At 39.4% G+C, this 22,059-nt stretch overlaps 1 protein-coding gene across 10 annotated transcripts in view; it reads left to right on the top strand.

Moving 5' to 3' along the window:
* shank3a (SH3 and multiple ankyrin repeat domains 3a) overlaps positions 1–22,059 on the top strand; it is a 188,023-nt gene that overhangs the window by 11,032 nt on the left and 154,932 nt on the right. For all 10 annotated transcript variants that reach the window (XR_011103878.1, XR_011103881.1, XR_011103879.1 and 7 more), the window contains exon 2: positions 6,469–6,591. The gene's annotated coding sequence lies outside the window, so the exon portion shown is untranslated. The remainder of the gene's footprint in view (positions 1–6,468; positions 6,592–22,059) is intronic.

Genomic DNA, 22,059 nt, shown 5'->3' with positions numbered 1-22,059 from the left:
TGGCTCACCATATTCCCAGGTTGCTCCAGCTATTTGCAAAGCAAATCCTTGATGGTGGGCTAGAGACTGCAGCCCAGTTAAATGTGTGATAGCAGGTGTTTCAGGTTGTAGTCATGGTGGCTTGTTTTTGTCTTTCTGTTTGATTACTGTTTCTGTGTTCAGCATGGCTGAACACTGAGCCGCACAGCAGCGCAGGCTATCTATCTTTCTGCACGACGCGCGTGTGCACACACACGCACGCACGCACACACACACACACGCACACACACACACACACACACACACACACACACACACACACACACACACACACACACACACACACACACAAACAAAGTAGAGTCCAATTTATAAAAAACACCAGCTGTTCACACTCATCAAAACTGGCTATCATAGACACTGCACTGCATCTGAGACAATAGGACACACAATAGAATCTCTTTTACATTTGTGAATTCAACCAGCTGACATATGGATATGAACTAAACGGACACCACAGATGAAAGAAAATGTGGCTGTTTAAACATTGACATACACCCCAGGTCAGTAAATGGTTTACCTGGCCCCTGTGGCCCCACAGCAACAGTTTTGAGAGTGGGCACTTTGTCTAGTCCTGACCTTCATTTATCAGGTTGTTTATTCACCCGTTTGCACAGTCCAGCCTGGCAGCGGGGATGTGGGAACAGTTGATGATGGATTAACAGAGAAAGACATTAGGATTGGTTCAAAGCCAGGAGATGAACTCTGTGATTTGGTTCGTTATGCTTCCCTCCCAAAACTCTCCCTTCCTCTTCTGTTCATTCTCTCATTCTCTCACACTCGTTCCTCAAGCCTTCTGTTACTTTCTCACATTTAATACAACTCACTTTATTTATTTATCAACCTTTTATTAACATCCACAACCACATATCCACACACATCCAGAGCCCTATCGGCCTGGCGATCATTTTATCTCATTATTGTGTCTTTTTATCCCTGTGTTTCCTTTCCATTATCTGTTCAATTTTCTCCTTCTTCACAAACAATTAATCAATATCCCGCTGCCAGATGCAAGTCATCTATCTTTCTCTCTCAACCCTTCTTTTGCTCATCTGCATGCTGGTCTCTGTTTACGCTCTCTGTCTTTTTCTCTATTCATTATTTCTTTCTCTCTGTTTGTCTCTTCAGTGGCTGTGTATGGAATATAAACTGCACAGAGAGAGGATGTCATGTGATAGTGTGCTTCCCTTTTTACTCTGATCAATGGCTTGTTAACATGCATACGCTTGTTTCTATTGAGCCTGGCAACATCTGATCAATATCCGTAGTATAGACACTCATCACTAGCCACATCCTTCTCAGTACGCATGTGCTCACAGATTAATAACAATGATCCCACTTCATTTACATCTAGAGACCATTCACAAAACAACTCGAGGAGAGAGTATAATCCTCAATAATTCTGATGTAAATCTGCCATAACTGTACATATCAGCTGGAGTACCCCGGTCTTAATGACATGTCCATTTTCATTTGACAGTGTACAAAAGGTAACGGCCTGCTCTATAATCAAAATGATAAGAAAACAGAGAGCCCCTCCATTAAAACATACAGCATTTCAGCATTTTATTCATATCATCATCTCTCTTATTTTTTCAATGCAGCCACCTAACATTTTCCTCATACTGCTTCCACTACTTTTCTGTCTTTTACTAATGCTGTAAAAGGGCTTTTCCACTGCTTGCTGGGCAACAGTCCAACAGAGGTCTTGAGAGATGGAGGCAGGGAAAGGACCAAGGAGAGGAGAGAAAAGGGAGCGGAGGGGTGGGGTGGAGTTGGACTGAGGGATTGCCCAGAGGGTGGCTCCTGCCAAGACGGCACAGAGGAAGGTTTGTATCTGTGTTTGTGTTCGTGGTCCCGTGTGTCTTAGCAGCCAGCAAAGGACCAGTTTGCCACATCCCAGATCTGTTGTTGAGGTTCTGCTGCCAAGGCCAACAGTGGGGCCACACAGCCATCTGTCCACATGTACCAACACACTGGTTAGCAGCCTCTCCCCTCCGCTGCCTTTTAGAGCCAGAGATCAACTGAGCACTAAAGGCATGATACGCTAATATATGAGTGCATTTCAATCATTTTAATAGCTATGAGCCATTTGAGTGGACATGTCTTGTCATTATAGTGTTTAAATGACATATTATCTCACAGCCAGCCTCATTACAGGCAGACTTCAGACCCACGGAGAATTATAATTTAAAAGCAAAATGAAGCCCATCCTACGTGACCCTCAAATAACCCTCCGTCCACATCTCTTGATTAAGGTCAGTCGTGCTCATTGTTCTGCTTTGGTAGGCAGGAAGCAAGGATATGGCATCGTTTTCCTTCTGGGTGTGTAGGCCAGGATGCATTGTTTTGTGTTGGTGCTGTTGAAGATATTTATAAATACTTCTCACTGCTTGCAAGTTCATTGTATTAGTTCATAATAGGAGGACTTTGATGATGCAGAACTTGATAATGTAAAATAATTGCCACATTTGGAATTTCAGGTTGGATGTAATTCCTGGCTAATTTAGATGATTAAAACATTTCAGATGAAAGGTTTTAGTTAGTTTTTTTGTCATATGACTCCCGACACTGAAAGCATGTGAACATAATAGATAGTTGCTGTTATCACCTGCAGAGCGTCCTCGTCCTTGTTTGTTTAATGTCTTTTAAAAGGACATAACACAAAACTATACACAGGTGACACCTGGGACTTTCTGACGTTGGTATCAAATTAAAATGCAAAAATACATCCTCTGACCCAGCATGTGTTTGCTTTAGTTTGTTGCTCTCAGACATACAGCATGCATAGTTTAAACACACACACACACACACACACACACACACACACACACACACACACACACATACACAAACACACACACACACACACACACACACACACATATTCTCACATGCACACTTTTACATTCACACACACAAACTTACATTCATACACAGTAGCCCATGATATGCAATTTAAGAAGTGTCATAGCTAATTTCTCATAAAGACAGGTTGACGGTGCTTGAAAGTAGGACTTGACGAATTGTCAACCCATTTCTGTCTTTTTTCACTAATGCTGTAAACACTTTGACTCTTTTCCTTTTTCACCCTGGCACTCAACTGGATACAGTACAATGCATCCTGTAATATTCTTAAGGGGCTTGTACATTTGTGTTTTTCTAAGTTAGTTTATTTCATTTGACAGAATGTTGAAAGAGGAGGAGATAAATGAGTTGAGCATTTGGGTGTGCTGTATATAGACAGTTATTTTACTTTTTAAGGTGAAGATCAGTCTCTAAGAGCAATCTACCTTCAACCACAGAGAAATAGAATGCTAAGGCAATAGTGAATGCAGAGATACATTTCTTAACTTTATTATTTGTCAACCCATGCTGCTACATTCTTGATTTAGGACTAAAATGTTTATACCCTGACGGGAACATAGGCTAAAATAGGCATGCTTTTACATCATATAACTGAGGCATTTGCAAGCAAATTCAATTGCAATACAATTCAAACTTTTAAAGCAGCATCCACTCTACTGTGTAGCTTTTCTGCAAGATTTTGAATCTGGCAGCAGAAATTTACTCCTATTAGTCACATGAGCATCAGTGAGAGCAGCCACTGAGGTGAAATAAATCCTGGCACCTGGAGCTGTTATTTAAAATAATCATCCCCGGTGTTCAGCCTCGAAGTCAGAGCTCTGCGCAGGTCAAACCTTTTGTCTTTTTTGACCTTGCTTTGTGCTTAGAGGCAGGAAGGACCTTTGCTAAAATTGTTGTCGTTGAAGACACACAATTGTTCAAAATATTATGGTCTGTTAAAGCCTTCCACACAATACTATGCCCCCAAATATTATTATAATGAATATTAATACATTTGATGTAGTTCACTGATAAGTTCCAAGGGATAAAATGTGTTCTGGAAGGAAATGTGATGAAACTATCAATCACTACAACAAAATCAGGGAGTGTATCTTTAATCCCAGGTTTAGAAAGTTGTAATGGGATCTTGAGACAGCGCCACTGAATGCCAAACACACTTCAGCAAAGAACACGTCATCATAGGACTATTACAGAAAATACTCTGATGTCAGATATATGGCATAGTATTCAGCTGTTATGTCCTGTGCCAGCTTCTGTGTTGTCACAACCCAGATTAGTAAAAGTATTAGAATACAATGTGAGCAGGCAGTCTTCCCATCTATGTCTTATTAAATGGCCCAGTGCCGTGCTTTGTGTTGTCTGAGCTTTCCTCTGTGTTTGATATCTCATTTTGCATTCCCTCTGTGCACAGCCCTCGTTATCGTATTCCTATGGAGTGCACTGGCGTTTGACATACAGACACCAAAGACTCTGGCAGCATTGCAGATCAACTGCCTCTCACAGCAGTACTCGCTCCCTGTCTCATTGTGTCTCTTCCTCTCATCCTGTCTTGTCTCTATCATAGACCTCAAACAGGTGATGGACCTAAAGCATCACTGACTGTCACTTGCTTAAGCATTAATTTGATTTGAATCAGGTCACTGTGCGTCTGTGGTTAGATCAGTGTGTATCTGTGTGCGGCATTGGAGATGACAGGGAGGCGAGGCAAGCATGAGGCTGATAAAAGGAGTGCGTTTTGACATTTGAGGTTGTTTTTTTTTCATTCGTATGAACACTTTCAATAATAGATGTCATGAACTTGAGCATGTCTCAGAATACGTACTGATTTGTACAGAAAATACTAGTAATGGCAAGATGAAGCTTCATGAAGCTTTGAAGCTTTCCAGCAAATTGGCTCTCAAAAGGGTTAATTTCTCGAGGCTTCATGTGCACACAAAACCACCTGTTGGCCAAAGAGTATCACACAGGCAGATATTACAGATGATCTCAACCATGTGATCTGTGATGCTACCTATTTTTGCACCAGTAGGTTCATTGTCTAGTGAGTAATGCAGCTAATGTGTGTAAATCAGTCCTTTGGTAAATCATTTGATCATGATATAATAATGGCAGGAGGGGCAATATTTCTTTACTGGAAAATGGCAGTGGTTTTTAACGGGTCAGAAGTTAGTGAATGTGCTTGTGTAATAGGAAAACGATGTAGAGGGGAGACTTTATTCCTCTTTATTCAGGAACAAAAATGTCTCAACGTGTTTTGATACAAGCCTCAAAACGTGCTTCACAGAAAACGTTCTGGATTACTCGACACACTCTCTGAAGCCTCAGCACATAACATCACTAGAAAATACCGCTTCTGCTCACCAGAAGATACTTGATATTGTCATGATGGGAATTTCTCATGTTCCTTGCAATTGCAACTGGAATGAACCCTCTACCACTAAGTAGATACCTTTTTGTGTATTGTCTTGTTGGCATGCTGTGTGTGACAGCCCTTTGATTGATTTTGGTAACAAAGTAACAAAATACTTTATGTTTACTAAAGGTCAAGTCAGTTTTTAATATAGCCCAAAATAACAAATCAAACAGTTGTCTTAAAGGATCTGCATACAACATACAACACAGTCTATCCTTAGACCCTTAGAAGGAGAAACATTACAAGTAATCCTTTTGCAGAAAAAAAGGTAGAAACCCTAGGACGGACAGATGTCAAATAAACATACTATACTACAATAACAACAATAGCAAAATTACAATGTGAAGAATTTGAATGACAATGTCAGGTAAATAAAGTCCACATATATATGCTCCACGTACTACCTTTTTTTTCTAGGGCTTTCGACATCATCTCACAGGCTTTATCAGCAAATGGAGTTTGCTCAGCTGTGACGCAGATGGCTCAGTTGTCATATACTTTGTTTTGTTTGCAGTTCTAATGTTGGACCCACAGCGTGTTAGTTTTTACCCATACAACAGTTAAAACTAATAAGTCATAATTTTGTCTTTGTTCAGTTCTTGCTTATCATTGAGTATGTTTCATGTTTAGCACAGATATTCACTTTACTTCTCTGTTTGAGGTCCCTTCAGTCAGTTCCTATTTCAGCTTCCTTCTCCTAAGCCGTTAACCTCTTTTGTTGATCAAGCTTTCTTTTGGAAAGAGGCGTCCACTCATTGGTCATTGTTTTTTAGATTAGCAAGATAGAAAACAGTGAGTTACTGTTTTGATGAAGCACATGGCAATTTCAAATAGTAAACATACATTTATTTATGAGAAAGAAAAAGATACAATACACCAAAAGAATATATAGTTGTTGTTGCTTTTTTGCATAAATCATTCAATTAAATAGGTTCCAACTGTCACTTAAAACAAGCCATATCCATTTGTTTTCCTTCGGTTGCATGAGTACACAACATTTTCTCTGAGTAGGGACGGAATTAGTAAATCAACAGTATTAGCTATTGAGGTGTTATTTATAGCCTGTGGCGTGTGTTGGGATGAGGCCAGATGGACAGCCGTGATCCTATTACCTCTACTAATTCTCACTTTTGTGTGTCTCCCTCCAGATCCTGCATTCCCACAGTAGACAGTACACATGGACAGGTTTGGTTCTTCTGTTCATTAACTCTGGGCAGACCTCTGAGTTCTCAGTCTATCCATTCAGAGAGCTGGGCTGACCACGGTTCATGGTACGTGTCTCTAAAGAAGGATTTTGTTCATATTTGGTGTTGTAATTAGATGCTTGCACCAGTGCATTGTACTCTATGCTGTGTTGCCTTTTTAGTGAAATGTGGCAAAGGTATGCTCTCACAGAAATGCATGCGTGTTTGGATATTCATTAAATCTCCTGAATATTTTTAATACACAAACAATTTACATGAAAGCGGGAGCTTTTCTAAAAAATAAAATGATAAAGTAAAATAGAGGGAAACATATTTGTTATGATAATCACATAATGATAATCATAATCATAATCACAGTCTAATTAATATTGTATCTATAAGGCTTTCTTAAGGAGAAAACGAGTGCACACGGAGGGCAGACAGGTGGGAGACAGTGCTGATCAGCAGCTGGATGACTCACATGCAGCTCATTCATGTTTTAGACACAGTGCTGGTTGGTCGACTGAATATGGCTCTGCCACATGTAAAACACCAGCTTTTATACCTCTTTAAAATATTTTATTAAAAGGACAGTAAGGTAAAGTGAAGAGGAGAGTAAGTGAAGAAATGTAGTTCTGCTCAAAAAGTGGACTTGATTTGTTTCTAGCGTCTATTCGGAAACTGAGAGACTAAAGGGGTCTCAAAGGATGCCCTATTTTGTGTAAAAAGTTCACAGTAAAAAAAGTCAAAGAATTTTTAATAAAATAAAAATGTGTTTATCTGTGTTAAAATTATTATACAAGCTGTTCTGATAATATTTTTCCAACACCCGAGACTAAAGCCGAAATAAAAAATACGATTTAAACAATACAGCTTTGAGCAAAATATCCTGGTGGTATCTAAATTTTGCCTGAATCTCCCCACCTGCTTTGGGAAATGGCGCAGAGAGGTGTTTAAAGATGTCTGATTATGAAAAATAAACATATAATTGTTGTTAAACTCTTTAAATGGCTGTCTACAAAATGGCAGTGCTTGTCTTGATGTCTCAATGCTTTTGCATTTGAGACATTGTTATCATGTCCCTGTTAAATATGCATGATGACTTCAATTCCTTTTTTACCCAAGTCTGTTTCATGTTGCTGATCAGTTGGTAGACAAAAAGACTTGGTGAGATGGAGGATAAGACATGTTAAGATCTTATCTTTATTTCCTGTACAGGAAAATGTATTCTGGAAATAGTGAAATGAAAGACATTTTACAAAGTAAATTGTCATTATACACTTCAGTAGACATTAGTTTTGAAATTGTTTAAAACCTGTTCTTGACGACGCCCCCGAATTCGGGGGCTCGAGGGCTCAGACAAGTAGCATATAGCGTTGAAAAAAATGCATTTATCCAGAGCAAATATAATGCATGTATACATGTTATATACCAGGGGTCGGTAATTGGCGGACCGCGGTCCAGATCCGGACCCAGGCGCTGTCCTATCCGGACCCGGACATATAATTGAGAATCATACATTTTGGCAGGCGCTAATGTTTTAACCTGCGCATCTTTTTTGGCCTTTACAGGACTCATTCAGCAGTTCAGAAAACACACTGACCAATTGCATGCATTAATTTAATCTCACGTGACGCTACTCAGCCAATCGAATGTTTATTCCAAAATGCATCGTGAGTCGAATGAAATTACGCAGACAGGCGTGAGACGGACACCATTGAGAGAGGCGGAGAACAGTGAGAGAGACGGAGAGCAGTGAGAGAGACGGAGAACAGTGAGAGAGACGGAGAACAGTGAGAGAGACGGAGAACAGTGAGAGAGACGGAGAGACGGAGAGCAGTGAGAGAGACGGAGAACAGTGAGAGAGACGGAGAACAGTGAGAGAGACGGAGAGACGGAGAGCAGTGAGAGAGACGGAGAGCAGTGAGAGAGACGGAGAACAGTGAGAGAGACGGAGAACAGTGAGAGAGACGGAGAGACGGAGAGCAGTGAGAGAGACGGAGAGCAGTGAGAGAGACGGAGAACAGTGAGAGAGACGGAGAACAGTGAGAGAGACGGAGAACAGTGAGAGAGACGGAGAGACGGAGAGCAGTGAGAGAGACGGAGAACAGTGAGAGAGACGGAGAACAGTGAGAGAGAGCAGTGGGAGAAGTAAGTCGGAGAAGCAAGTTAACATGGCGTGCTCTAAAAAGCGAAAAGTGGACCTCAAAAACCGAGCTTTTAATAAAGAATGGACGGACTTGTATTTGTTCATTCTTCCTGCTGGTGCTACAAAACCACTCTGTCTCATATGTTCAGAGACCATGGCCATTAAGCGCCAATGTGAAACGCCACTATGAGACCAAACACAAATCTTTCGACCGAGGCAGCTTTTTCCACTATGAACATTATTAAAAACAAATATCGTTCCAGGATATCCAATGAGCACTTTCATATGTGCATGAGACTAGCCCTGACACCATTCCAGCCCAGATTTAAAATCCTGGCAGGACAAGCTACAACTCACTTCTCTCACTAAACAAGAAAAAGAGATGGAGTGGGATGTAAGAGGGAAAGAAAGAGAAAAGGAGGTGTTAAAGCTTTTCAATTGTTAAGAGATTGTTTATTATAAAGTTGACAGATCATTATGATGTTAACAAAAAGAGAAGAAAAAAAGTTAACTCCAGCCACACTCTTTAATTTTCATTAATTTTTCTAAAATCAAGCACTTTTTTTTAATAAGATGTAAGTTTTTCAAAAGTTATTTTTTGTGTATTTTATTTTTAGATGGAGCCTTTATTTTACTTGAAATGAGAGAAGAACATGTATTTATGTATTTCTATGTATTATTTATAATCCATCCAGTTCAATTTGAAAACAGAATAATAATTGTTAAAATATAATTGATGTGTGTGATGTCTTTATTTAAATTTGACAGTTGTTGACTACACAGAGACGTTGTTACTACTACAAGGCTACTATATGGCACTAAACGGCGCACGTTAGATATTATTATAATGTTCATGACCTTTGCACAAGGAGATTTTCTCAATCTGGACCTTTTGGAATTTGAATTGAATACCCCTGTTATATACCATATTAAAAAAAGTCTGGGCAATACTATTATGTAAGCCATTTTTACAAACTCCAAACACAATTCTACACAACTAATATAATCAACTAAAAGATTTACCACAAAATCACGTATTTTTCACCATGACTCGGTGAGCTACGTACTCCTCTTCCAGATACCAACACAAAGCTAAAGGCTAACAGGGAAAACCGGGATAGCAAAAAACAAGAGAATTCGACACAGATTCCAAAGATACCTTCAGAATGTATCTCCGTGAAACCATTACAAAGCTGTGAGCAAACGAGCACCAGAAGCACAAACCGTTTTATCGATCAGAATCATAAAAGCTCCTTACTTTATCGATGTTCTCCGGTAAATCCCCGCTTAATTCCTTCAAACATATGTTCTACGTATATCCTGTGTGTCTCTTATTAAATGTTCCCCGGTAGAAACAAGGGTCTGTCTAACTAGGGGACCTGGGGAAAGGGTTTTGACTTTCAGCGAATCGGTTGTTATGCTTCAGGATGGGCACCACGTTTTTAATTCTGACTGGCTAACGATTCTGTCAATCAAACCCACAAGGTGTCCCTTCAATAGTATGGACTCTGATGCTTCGAAGTAGGGTTCATTGACTGAAATCAACCAATCCTAGGCGAAGATATGAGACAGAAACTGGAAGTCAGACGAGAAAATCACATGGATGACAAAGAGAAACAGCCTCAGAGAGGATCCAGGCTCTCAAAATTATGCCAAACTGCTGTATTTGGACAGATTGAACACTATTAGTGATAAAACAAGTGCAATATGTAATTATATAGTATATGAAATTACAATGGAACAGCTGGAACAGCTGGTTCCAAAATGACAATTGTTCTGACCTCGCCTGACCTCTCTGTACTAAAACCTCTCTAACTTTGTTCTGCTTGAAAATAGGGCTAGAGTCCAATAGGTTAAAAACATGACCAAGGAAACATCATGTGATCACTGAGCCATCTTAACCTCAAACTTACGCAACCACACATGCACACACTTCATTTGTCCCACACTATCCTGATGTTCCAACACCTTCAGTAGAACAGAACTACCACACAACACCATGCACTTATTCTCTGTAGAAATGTATTGACAAGCGCTGCTGCATTTGTGTGTTTCCCACGACGTGTGCTTGCAACAACAAGCTGATGTTTGTCAATTTGATCATGAAAGTTCATATCAACAGACAGACTGTACACACAATTACTATGTAGCGTCATTTCAGACAACTTTTGAAGTATGCAAGGGTATTTGAGATTTTATGAGTCAAACGCACAGTAACCTGCCTTTCCAGCAGTTGGGTGGAAGTGAAGAAAAACATGCTTAACCACAGTTATGTCACGGTACATCCTATCCATTTCAAGAATTACTCAATGAGTTCATTCTTTTCAATTCAATTATGTTTGCTATGTTTCTAAAGTGCATTTTATTGGTACTCTCAATTGGTAACATTGATTCATATATTTAAAATGTTTTAAAAGTATGAAATTAGAATTTCTTTAAACTATTCCAACTTAAGCAATTTAGCCATTTTTCAGCAACATTTGTTTGAATTCATATTCATTATAATCACAAACTACTTTAATTGGAATTCTGCTTCTTAAACAGAGAAAGGACACAATTAGCTTACTATGACAGGCAGTGCCCCAAGGCATCAAGCAGGATATGATTTTTATCAGACTCACCATCAGCCCTCTGAGTGTTATTCAGTTTCCAACCACCATCTGACATTTACATTGAATAATTATGCAAAGTCACTTCAGTTCCTGGATGCAGAGAGTAAGAAGAGAGAAAGTACAAGGGCAGATAAGAGGAAACGTAAAAGGCCTACAAAGTAGTGAAAAAACAGTTGTGTCCTTAGTTTCAAGTTAAGAACGAGATAAATTGATTAGTACCCATATAGAATTCGGTTTTGAATGTTTGCTTGCACACTTCTCCCTCTCTTCCTTTGTCTTCTTGCCATTCATCATTTGTCTTAGTCACTATCTTCCAAAACATGCAAATTGAATCATAATTATGCAGACATCTTAAAAAGGAGTATGGAAGGGCTGTTTTCCATCTTGCCTGGTTTGCCATTTCTCCGAGACCTCTGCTTAAAAGCCTGGCTGCCTCCCCAGACTCACGATCCCATTTCGTGTCTGGCCAGCTGTTTTCAAAGTAATGTGCTGAGTTTTGATGTTAAAGAGCCATTTCTTTTCCCATGCTGGTGTAAAATCACCATCTGTCTCAGTGTCTGCTCTGATTTGAGTGGTCTCTCTGCCAGACCAGCGTGCAGATGCAACCCCACGAGACCAGCGTCACACCTCGTTGCTGTACACTTTTACACAGTATGCATACTGCATATGACTACTGTTTATTACTCGTACTGTAACGTCTTCTCAAATAACAAATATTTAGACTTTTTGCCCAAGACACTGTCATAGTGTACCCAATACTTAGATATATGAAGCAGTTTTTGTCACTGGCAAATACAAACTTTCAGTTTGTATGGTACTATGGAACTTCGTTTCATTGTGCTTCTACACCCACTAGCCCTTTTTGTGTATCATTTTTGTGGCTTATATGTTTTTGGTGGTTTTCGTCCAACAGGACTGCCTTAGTTGATGTCTGTGCATTGATGTCATCGCCAGTTGATAAGTTATGTCAAAAAAATAAGGAATTATCCCTAAATTATTTTCCTTTTATCAGAGGTTGACTTTAGGTCCCACAGGTCTTCTCATTCATGCGTATCTGTGCACTTGCTTATACAAAGAGGTCACAAACACAGGGTCACACAAAGTATTTTAAATAGTAATTATAAAATGCAGATCTAAGGCCCTTGCCTGGTAATTTGTTCCAACAGCAGCATTTGAGAGACAAAATTCGCGTGTTGTGCATTAGCATATTGGTAAAAGAGAGGAAAGAGCTAGGCCTACCTTTAGATTGCTGGTTAATTGACTCAATTTCAAATGCATGCTTCTCTCTCTCTGTCTTTTATTCCCTCTCTCTTTATTTATCTCTCTTCCTCTCTGTGATCCTCTGGGTTGTAGTAATGAGAGAGCAGTGAAAGGATGTTTACAAGATTAACAAATGCCTCAACACTTAGTCCGTGCATATGAGCGTTAGTTGGGGTCTGCGCTGTCCCAAAGGGGCTGTGAGAATTACACCAGCATAGAATCTACCAGATGCATTAGTTTTCATCACAGCCCTGCATTGCGCCGAACTGATCTAAAACTATTATACCTGAACAATCTGTAAGGGCTTGTATACAATGGAATAGCTGGTATGACAGAGGCCATAATACCTGTCCATTATCAGTTTGTACTGTCAACCCAAAATTCATTAATGTTCTTTGCTCAAGGGAAGGGATTATCATAAAGTTATGTATTTTTTTTCAAAACCACACCTTAATCACTTTATAGTGGGCAAACATGGGCCGTTTTTTAAAAAAGCTGCTTGATTGATTTTTCTGTTGCTTTATTTGTCCTGTTTCTCATCACCGATCCTCCTCTCGCTCTTGCTCTCCCTCTTTCGCTCTGTCTTTTTCTCCCTGTAAGTCTTTGTAGGCTTAGAAGTGATTCCACTAAAGAACATTTTTATATAAAATCTGTCGCCTCAATCTGGGACTGTTCCCATACATAAAGGCAACTTAGCATTGTAGAAGATATTTTATTCTTTCTTTTCTAGCTTTCATGTATCACTATTAGGCTAATTCATATCCAGGAGAGGCGAGAGAATGCTAACACAGAGCCATATGTTGATATCGAGCAAGTTTCTGCAAGAAATAGATCTTGACTACCTTTCCATATCAGTAGAACATTTCTTGCTCCTGCTGCATTCAGCTGAGCAGTTGTGGGACTGATAACTTTCAGTGAAGAGTTTCTCAGAGCTTGATTCCCGGTCTCCATTGTGAGTAATTATAAAGGGTCTGATCATGAAGTTACAATAAGTTGTTTAATTTACAGGCTGTCTGCAAATACTTGCACAAAAGATATTTACACACACACAGCAAAATGTCCCGTCATGTTTAAGAGAGCGACAGGTAATTACCATTGGCAAAGGGTATTGACACCACCAAGGGACAGATGAGAGGATATGCTCCACTGAATTTTTCCTTCTAATTACTTTCTCCCATACACTTATGGGAGCCTCAGCCGTGTGAAGGGGTTTAGTGTGGTTTACATGTTCATGTGTTTTTGAGTGTAGAATGTGAATTTGTGTGTACATGTGAGATATGCCTGTGTTTTTGCCTCCCAGTGCCAAAGGGAAAGGTATTGTACCTGTCTGCTGTTGCATCTTTTAAGGATGCTGTTCTGCAAGAAAAGCATCTTATAAAGCCTTTAGCAAGCTGAAGGTGCACATGTAGCTCCTTTTGAAATAAATTACTCCAACACTCATTTTGCAAACATTTTTGGTGAGAGTACTATTTGTTTGGTTAAATGTGTATCTATTTTTAGCTCTAGGCCCAACTCTTGTATGAATCAGCACTTTTTTGTATCAGTGGTAACAGGTTTAGAAATGAATTTGCTTAATTTACTCTATTATGAACCTAGGTTCCCAATGAATCCTTTGTTTGCAGATATTACAATAAAATATTTTAACTCAAGATCACAGCAGGGGTTTAACGGTACACAAAAAATCCACAGTTCAGTATGTTTCTCAGTTTTGTAATCACAGTTCACAGTATTCAACATTATAAAGCCGCTGATTAATTCTTACTTTCACAATTATACCACTCAAATACTGGCATATTGTCAGAAAAAAGAAATTACTCAAATAACTGAAATCAACTGCAGCTTACACTTGTTTATATAGGACAGACACAATGGACTGACTGATGTGCACACCTAAAAGCTACAACTGAGTGTGGTCTTATACTCAGCAAAAAACACTATAGCATTAGTAACTGTGGCATGGTTTGAATCTGAAGTGGGAATCTGTCTGAACGCTGTGGGGAGAAGGAGTGGAGGTTTATCCACAGACTTCCCCGACTTCAGTTTAATCCTTGTTGTTTCTACTTATGTCTGCATATTCCTTTTCTTATAGAGCCTAAGGAAGATGACCCCATATCTAGTAACAGTAGATCTGTTAATTATCCAGAGAAGGGAATACATTAATACATTATTATGTGTATAAGGTCAATCCCAAGACTGGCAAGGCCACTCATTAGTCACTATTCATCTCAACCACTTGTGCTCTTAATCCCTTGTGAGGCTAGGTTTTTGTAACAACCCCTCTTACTTGCATATTCATTTTCCAAAGAATATAAGGTGATGGAAAGTAGACTCAATGGTGTGTGATGGGAGGCAGTGGAGGAAGTTGAAAAATGGAGGAGAGAGATATGCAGATGTTAGAGCCTGTGTGTGGGGGCACATGGAGGCGCATTGGGAAATGATGATGGCCCACGCTCTAAAAAATGCTTTGGATCAAAGATGGGAATTTAGGCACTATCCCATTATCCCGTACAGGCTTAGTGAGTGTCATTTTAGTGAAAACCCGCCAGTTGATTTAGTATACAACTAACTGTTAAAAAATGTAATACAAATAGTATGAACCAGAGATGCACCGTTCAATCGGCAGGTGATTGAAACTGGCAAGTTTTTAGCTAATCAGCCATGACTGTCTCATGTCTTAAGTCGACACACAGCTGCACAGACGGTAACATTACAGCCATACACACACACACACACACACACACACACACACACACACACACACACACACACACACGTCACATGACAAACATGTCATCTGTGTGGAAGTTCTTCATCAAGAGCGAAAAATACATAAAGCTCACAATTTGTCACAACTGCAAGTCCAAAATAAGCCGCGGAGTAACAACAACCTTAAAAACATTTGGAACAACTAACTTAATCAGACACTATACATTATATTGTAATTCATAGTGATGCAGAAATCGCAGTGATTGGCTTGTCTGCTGACCGCACAGAACATTAACGGAGGTTACATTGACTTGTATTATGATGTGTTCAAGTTGTACTTAGTTAAATGAGTATTTAACTATAACGCTATAACGATCATGTTCATATGTAAGAAAAAAAACTTGGGCAGGTCAGATCAGGGACCTGGTCCGGGATCTGAGTACTCTTGATCCCAAAGTCCAGTTAGTTTGATTAGTGTGAACGCTGTGCACTGCACTCAGGCACAATTGGGTCAATACATGCCCGAGTCTACTCGAAAAGGTGGTCTTGGCTTTTATATAAATAACGGTTGGAAAATACATACAAAAATGCAGAGATCAATGGGATAATTTGACAATATTTACAAAAGAACAATGCTCTGACAGAAAGTGAAGGATGTGGTGCAAAATCATCGTATGTCAGCTGCACTATCCGTTCAAAGGAACTTGGGACCGATTTGGCCACCAATTTGCCGCTGAGCAGTAAGTAGTAGGTTACAGTTAGCATCCATACTATTTTCATTACACCTTGTGAGAAATATGTGTTATAGTATCTTGTTGTGAAATGTGTTTATAATGCACGCTATAGTTAAGGGAATGGACCGCTTTCAACAGATAGCTTTCTGTGGTGGTGAAGAGGTGCTGGGTGAGATGACTGGTGAAGGCAGAGTATGTGACAGTCACCGCGGAGTCATCGCGCCCAGCTGCGCTTGACAGCACAGTGTGTTCACACAAAAACTGCATGAAAACAAAATCACACTTAGTGATATATGTACAGTATTGGAAGATTTGAAAATCTGTGATTTTTACAACCGATGATAATGAACAGCTACAGTGCGCTCCACAGTGTGCTCCATAGGTGACAATGAGTGTCAGTACAGTTCAGCCCTCTCCTCTAGGAGGTGCAGTCTGGTGGTGGGGAATTTGATGGGGAGACAATGCTGATGAAAAAGTGAGAATCATTTTTCTCGGATTATATCTTTTACAGTCAAAAGGTGCTTATGGAACAGCTTTCTATACCATAGCCGTATTTAGAAGGTAACCGCAGTAAAATAAACAGATTTGGCATATGATGTCTCTAAAATACTAGGGTACGGAACACCAACTATAAATGAAAGCTGAGCAGAGAAGGGGCAATCATACTCAGGCACGGCGCAAATTAATTGTTCCTAATATGAAAACTCCTAAAAAATTGAAAAATTAGGATCAGCCAAAATAATTGCATTGGGCGCATTTCTAGTATGAACATAGTGGGGTTTGTGTGCACATTTGAAAGGATTGTGATCACTGTAGTACTCGCCTTGTGTACAGTGTGCAGGATGTAGAAAGGAACTGTCTACCAAATATAGCATATGAAGTTTTTTCATCTTTTCTGCATGACTGTTGCACAGGCTAATGTTTTAATCCGGTGTTATCCACCACAAAATATATGAATATAAATGCACAAAACTACTAAATGTTTCCCAATATGTATGTTTACATGAGTGCATGTTTGTCCCATTTGTCACACACACACACACACACACACACACACACACACACACACACACACACACATACACTCTGCTGCCCTCATTATTTCAACCCTGAAGATGCTCAGACGTTTATGTGGTAAACGTCTGTTTCAGTGGCAGGGCATTACACAGCGAGCCCTGGTCCAAGCTAATGGGTATGAGAGTGCGGTGAGCTGTGCTTTGCTTTTACTTGCATTACCCATTCATTTTTCATCTACAATCCTACCTTTCCATATTTTTTTTACTGTTTCGAGTGGTTTGTGAAGCAGAAAAAGGCATTGGACGCGACAGCCCTTAATTCACTGCCCCTGAGAAAGAGGCTAATCATTTTTTTCTGCACCCTATTAGGCTGAAGGACTGCAGTTTCACATTCAGGCAAATGCATGTGCAATCACACACACCTACACGTGTATATAAAGCACACTCAAAAAAGCACACAGGTTGGTGTGGACCTAGAAGTAGAGGTCATTACTGTAGCTAAGTGAAATGAACACCCCTTCTCTAAGACTACTTTCATGGCCTTCTCGTTTTCGTTTGAAAACTCTGTTTCCAAACAAAAACGGAGTAGTATGGATGTAGCATAAGCCCTCTTCAGAGGCTATTCATTAGCCTCCCTCCCTGCAGAGTTGTGTGTGTGTATTTTCAGGGAATGATGTATTCTTAAGGAAATGATGTCAATAAAGAATTGGAATATGAGTAACATGGTAGTAGGGTTTTCCCAAATATCACTTTTTGGATGGGCAGGGTCGGGACCGGGACCGCCGTGAACCTCTCGGTTAGAATGCAGCTCGGACTTGTGTTGTTAAAGCAACAATTCCTTTGTTACACAAGCAAAGGCTTCCCCCACTTTGGGAACCAAAATTGTGTCATTTTATCCCGAGGGGTTAAAAAAAAAAAACAATTATCTGAATACCAAAATTGGAAACTGAATACCTACCCAACAAACGAATAGCTGAAAAGTCCAATACTCGGTTCCAGCCCTAAATAGTAATCTTAATCCAAACTCCGTGTTTCTATATTGCTGCATCTGAATAAAACACTTCTGCAAAATCCTCTTCTTCCTGCCTCTTTGTCAGCCCCTGGTAGGAGTTCTGCTTAGTAATAACTCTCTTTGGTTAATCTGGCACCATGAAGCCGAGGGGCAGCCAATGAATGACAATCCATAACTGAGTCAGGATAACCAATAAATGGCCATCCTTCCTAATATTCATGCCACAATATAAGGCTGGTAGGCAATAGTGGCAGACCTTTAGTTTATAGCACCATTCTTGGAAAAGAAAAATGAGTCACGTGGCCATTGCCCATGTTTCTGCAAGTATTGTTTAATACAGACATGACACAAAATCTTTAGGGAGTAATGTATTTATTGTTTATGTAGTTTTTCTTCAGGCATGTTACCTCATGATGCCATACCAACCATACTGTCACTGTGTAACTATCCATAATGTTCTTCTCTTTACAGTACATCATGCTTTTATCCAAAGCAACTTACAATAACTTGATCAAATATGCTATGTACTTCAAGTGCTGTATTTAGAGACAGTAAGATATAGCAAAATATGTTTTTATTTTTTGGAGCAAGGTGCAGTCTGAACAGAAGATTTTCAGTCTGCAGCAGAAGTAGAGATTCTGCTGTCGTGATGTCATTGTGGAGTTCGTTCCACCATTGGGGAGCCTAGACAGCATACAGTCATGACTTTGTTGAGTGTTAGCCAGGCACCCTATAGTCAGAGAGTAGCAAGCCGATTGGCATTAGCAGAGCATAGTCAACGGGCTGAGGTGCATGGTTTGACCATGTCCTGGATGTTGGAAAAGCTCACCAGCAGCATCATTCTCTACCCTCATGCTATCACAAGCTAACATTACCAAGCAACTTCCGCTTGCTAGCTACAGCGGTTGTTGTTGATACCAGAATTTGTAACTGATAAGCCCTTTGGAATCTGTGTTATAGCTTTTTAAAATTCTCAAAGCCACAATTCTGCCCATTATTCTGTGAACAACAAACACATTTTTCTAGTGGAAACCCAGCAGCACTATAGAAAAGTACAAGTCCTCTCAGTGTTATAGATGACATCTTAATTGTCAGCTTTGTTTCCTCAGTAAGTTTAGCGACAGTTAAACGTCTGGCAACTCTGTGACATTGTGCATTGTGTTGTAATCTCTCCCACACCAACCCAAGCTGTCTGAGTATCATGTGCTGTCCTCAGTCTCTTGTTAGAGAGTCTGCTCTGCCCACCTTGACTATGTCACCATTGTCTCTAAGGTGCATTTGATAATAAAGTTATGTTTAACCGCACCTATTATTTCCAACATCATAAACTATCCACTGCTCTGGGCCCACTGCCAGTACTGTCATTGCAGTGGTAATAGGCAATACATCAACACATGTGTGGTGGTGTGGTGTGTGTGTGTGTGTGTGTGTGTGTGTGTGTGTGTGTGTGTGTGTGTGTGTGTGTGTGTGTGTGTGTGTGTGTGTGTGTGTGTGTGTGTGTGTGAGCGAGCATTTTTTAGACAAAGTGGGCATGTAGGAGTCTGGAATCACCACATGTCTCACAGTGCTCACAGAGATTAAACCTGTGACTCATTTTATGCAATACGATACATTAAATCCATGTTTTAATGCTTGTGTGATATGTGTCAGTAAATACATAAGGGGAAATGAAGACAGTGATAGTTCAGGTATGGAATGCGGCAGCCTGTAGTTTTGCAAATGAGTTTCTGCACCCGTTGCTCTGTGCAGTCATGTTTGATATGCTGCTTCTCTCTCTATTGCTCAGCTCCTACTGCTGTACTGTAATTACTGCACTTGGCAGACTGTCACGACACATCGACAACAGACAAATTTTGGATGTGGGGAGGGGATGAGCAAGAGAAAAGAGAGACGTGGGGAGGGGAGTGGTGTTCTGAGGAAAAAAGTGCACCACGTCAAAATTACAGAGCTGGAAAAAGTTTTAGAGTATTGATAGAGTTTTGCTCCACTTCGAGTTTGTGCATTGACATTCATCTACATGAATCAACTGTATACTGTATGTAACTGTACTGTTTTTTCTAGAGCTTAGACGAGAGCTCAACAACATGATCTATCTTGTAGGGATGAACAATGGCTTCTTGAAATAATTGTTTGGTCCATAATATCATTAACTAATCTATTGATTATCACGCTTCTGGAAATAATTGTTTCTAAAAAAAAACTGACAAGTGTCCATCATGAATATGAAGTGATATCTAAAATAGCATTCAACATTTTTGAAAGATATTTATTTTACAGTGATATGACAGTGTCCTTCACAAATCAAATATTCATAAATAAATATGTAAATATGTTGATATTCAACCTGTAATAAGGAAGCGGTTCTCAAATAGTACTGTTCCTTTTAAAATGTGTTTCCTCATCTTTGGGTTAGCAGGAAAAAAACTGATTGTTTTGAGTGCACTGAAGAAATAATATTAGTTAATTTGAAGCACTGTATACAACGGAGAAAGGCAAGGAAAACATCCAATACTATTAATTAGGCTTTTTAGTTTGCTATACATGTATAATGTTAGAAATTCTGTAGTATGCCATTTTGCAATTTTTTATAGCTAAACTTATGATGAGTCTGTTGAGTAAGAAATGTTGTTAAAAGTAGAATAGCTTCCATTTAAACAAGGATGTCTTTTCATTACCTCATCTGACAATATTCATTTCAAACATCCAAACATTGTGGACGTACAAAACATGCCAAGTCAATGTAAAGCCTTGAATTACAATCAGCAGTGTTGTGCAAGTTCACACTGCGTGAGTGTTGTTAATTATCTAGACAGTAAACAACTCTCATGTTCATGTTGATCAGTTTTAAACATATACATTCAGTTCACTGTTCACCGAAAGTAAGAGCATTTTCAATGAAACTTTTGGCGTGTTCATGCACAACATTGAGAATTGGTGACAGCTAATAACCTGTCCATGGTATCATGGTTGTAAATAGTCTTGCATATCAAGTAGGGCTGCTCCAATAAGGCATTTTAAAGCTGGTACCAGTACCTTTTTCAATGGTATAATTCAGCCGGAAATACACAGAAATATTCAGAGATTTCTGTTTCATGATATCCAATGAAATACATAATAGCAGCAAGCAAGCATATCAAATAGTATTTATACAGGCAAGTCATTAACACACACAACCACACAATTAAAGAGAGACTGAGACTCTATCCATGAACAAACTCAGGATGCACTGAAGGGCTGTCACTTTCAAATGATGTCTTGATACCATCTGCGTACCATTCTTTTGCCATCTCCTTCAATGATGCCTTAAGATCTTGAGCAGATAAATGCCACGTCTTGTTTGCTTAACTAAGAAGAGTCACATTGAATATTATTCTATTGTTTTCATACACCAGTCAACACAGCATTGCAGAATGTAATTTACTCCCTCCCAGTTTTTGTGATTCAATATTTTACCTCCTCTTGATGTCACTGGAATCTATTTGTATGCAAATTAATTGTGTTAAATCAGGCAACTGATGGAAACCCTAGAAATGGCAGGGTTTCAGACATGTTAGGTTATGAATGTGAAGTTGATCATATTCATCCCCCAAGTTGTGCATCTTACGGGAAGACATTCACCACTGAAAAATCACAAAAAAGCCACATTTTAGGCATGACTGCATAGCACTTACATCAAAATCTAAATGCTGCTCGTATATCAGTCAACCCCTATATACAGTATATATATATATATATATATATATATATATATATATATATCCATTCCAATAACTAAATGCAATCTACAAAAAAATATGAACATTAGGCTATTGCAGCAAACAGCCTTATCTGGTTAGGAACTGCCCTTTAGTAATGTGTAGTTGCTATGATGTACCCTTTTCCCTTCTCTTCCCATTACTCAGTGATAGGGATGGGTTTTAGTTGAAACACTGAGTTTCCTCCCAACCTTTATCCGTTTTTTGTATCAGTGAAGATGACAGAGAGAAACAGTGAAAAAAGGGGCTGCTGCAAGGACTGAATAATGCATCTGACTCACTTCTCACTTCTTGAGAATCCCCAGCAAAGG

The sequence above is a fragment of the Cebidichthys violaceus genome, unplaced genomic scaffold (genome assembly GCF_023349555.1).
Source record: "Cebidichthys violaceus isolate CVI_PGR_0920_01 unplaced genomic scaffold, fCebVio1.0.p SCAF_3, whole genome shotgun sequence".
NCBI classification, from domain to species: Eukaryota; Metazoa; Chordata; class Actinopteri; order Perciformes; family Stichaeidae; genus Cebidichthys; species Cebidichthys violaceus.
The sequence above is the reverse complement of the archived record's forward strand: the minus strand, read 5'-3'. Positions and strand labels throughout refer to the sequence as shown.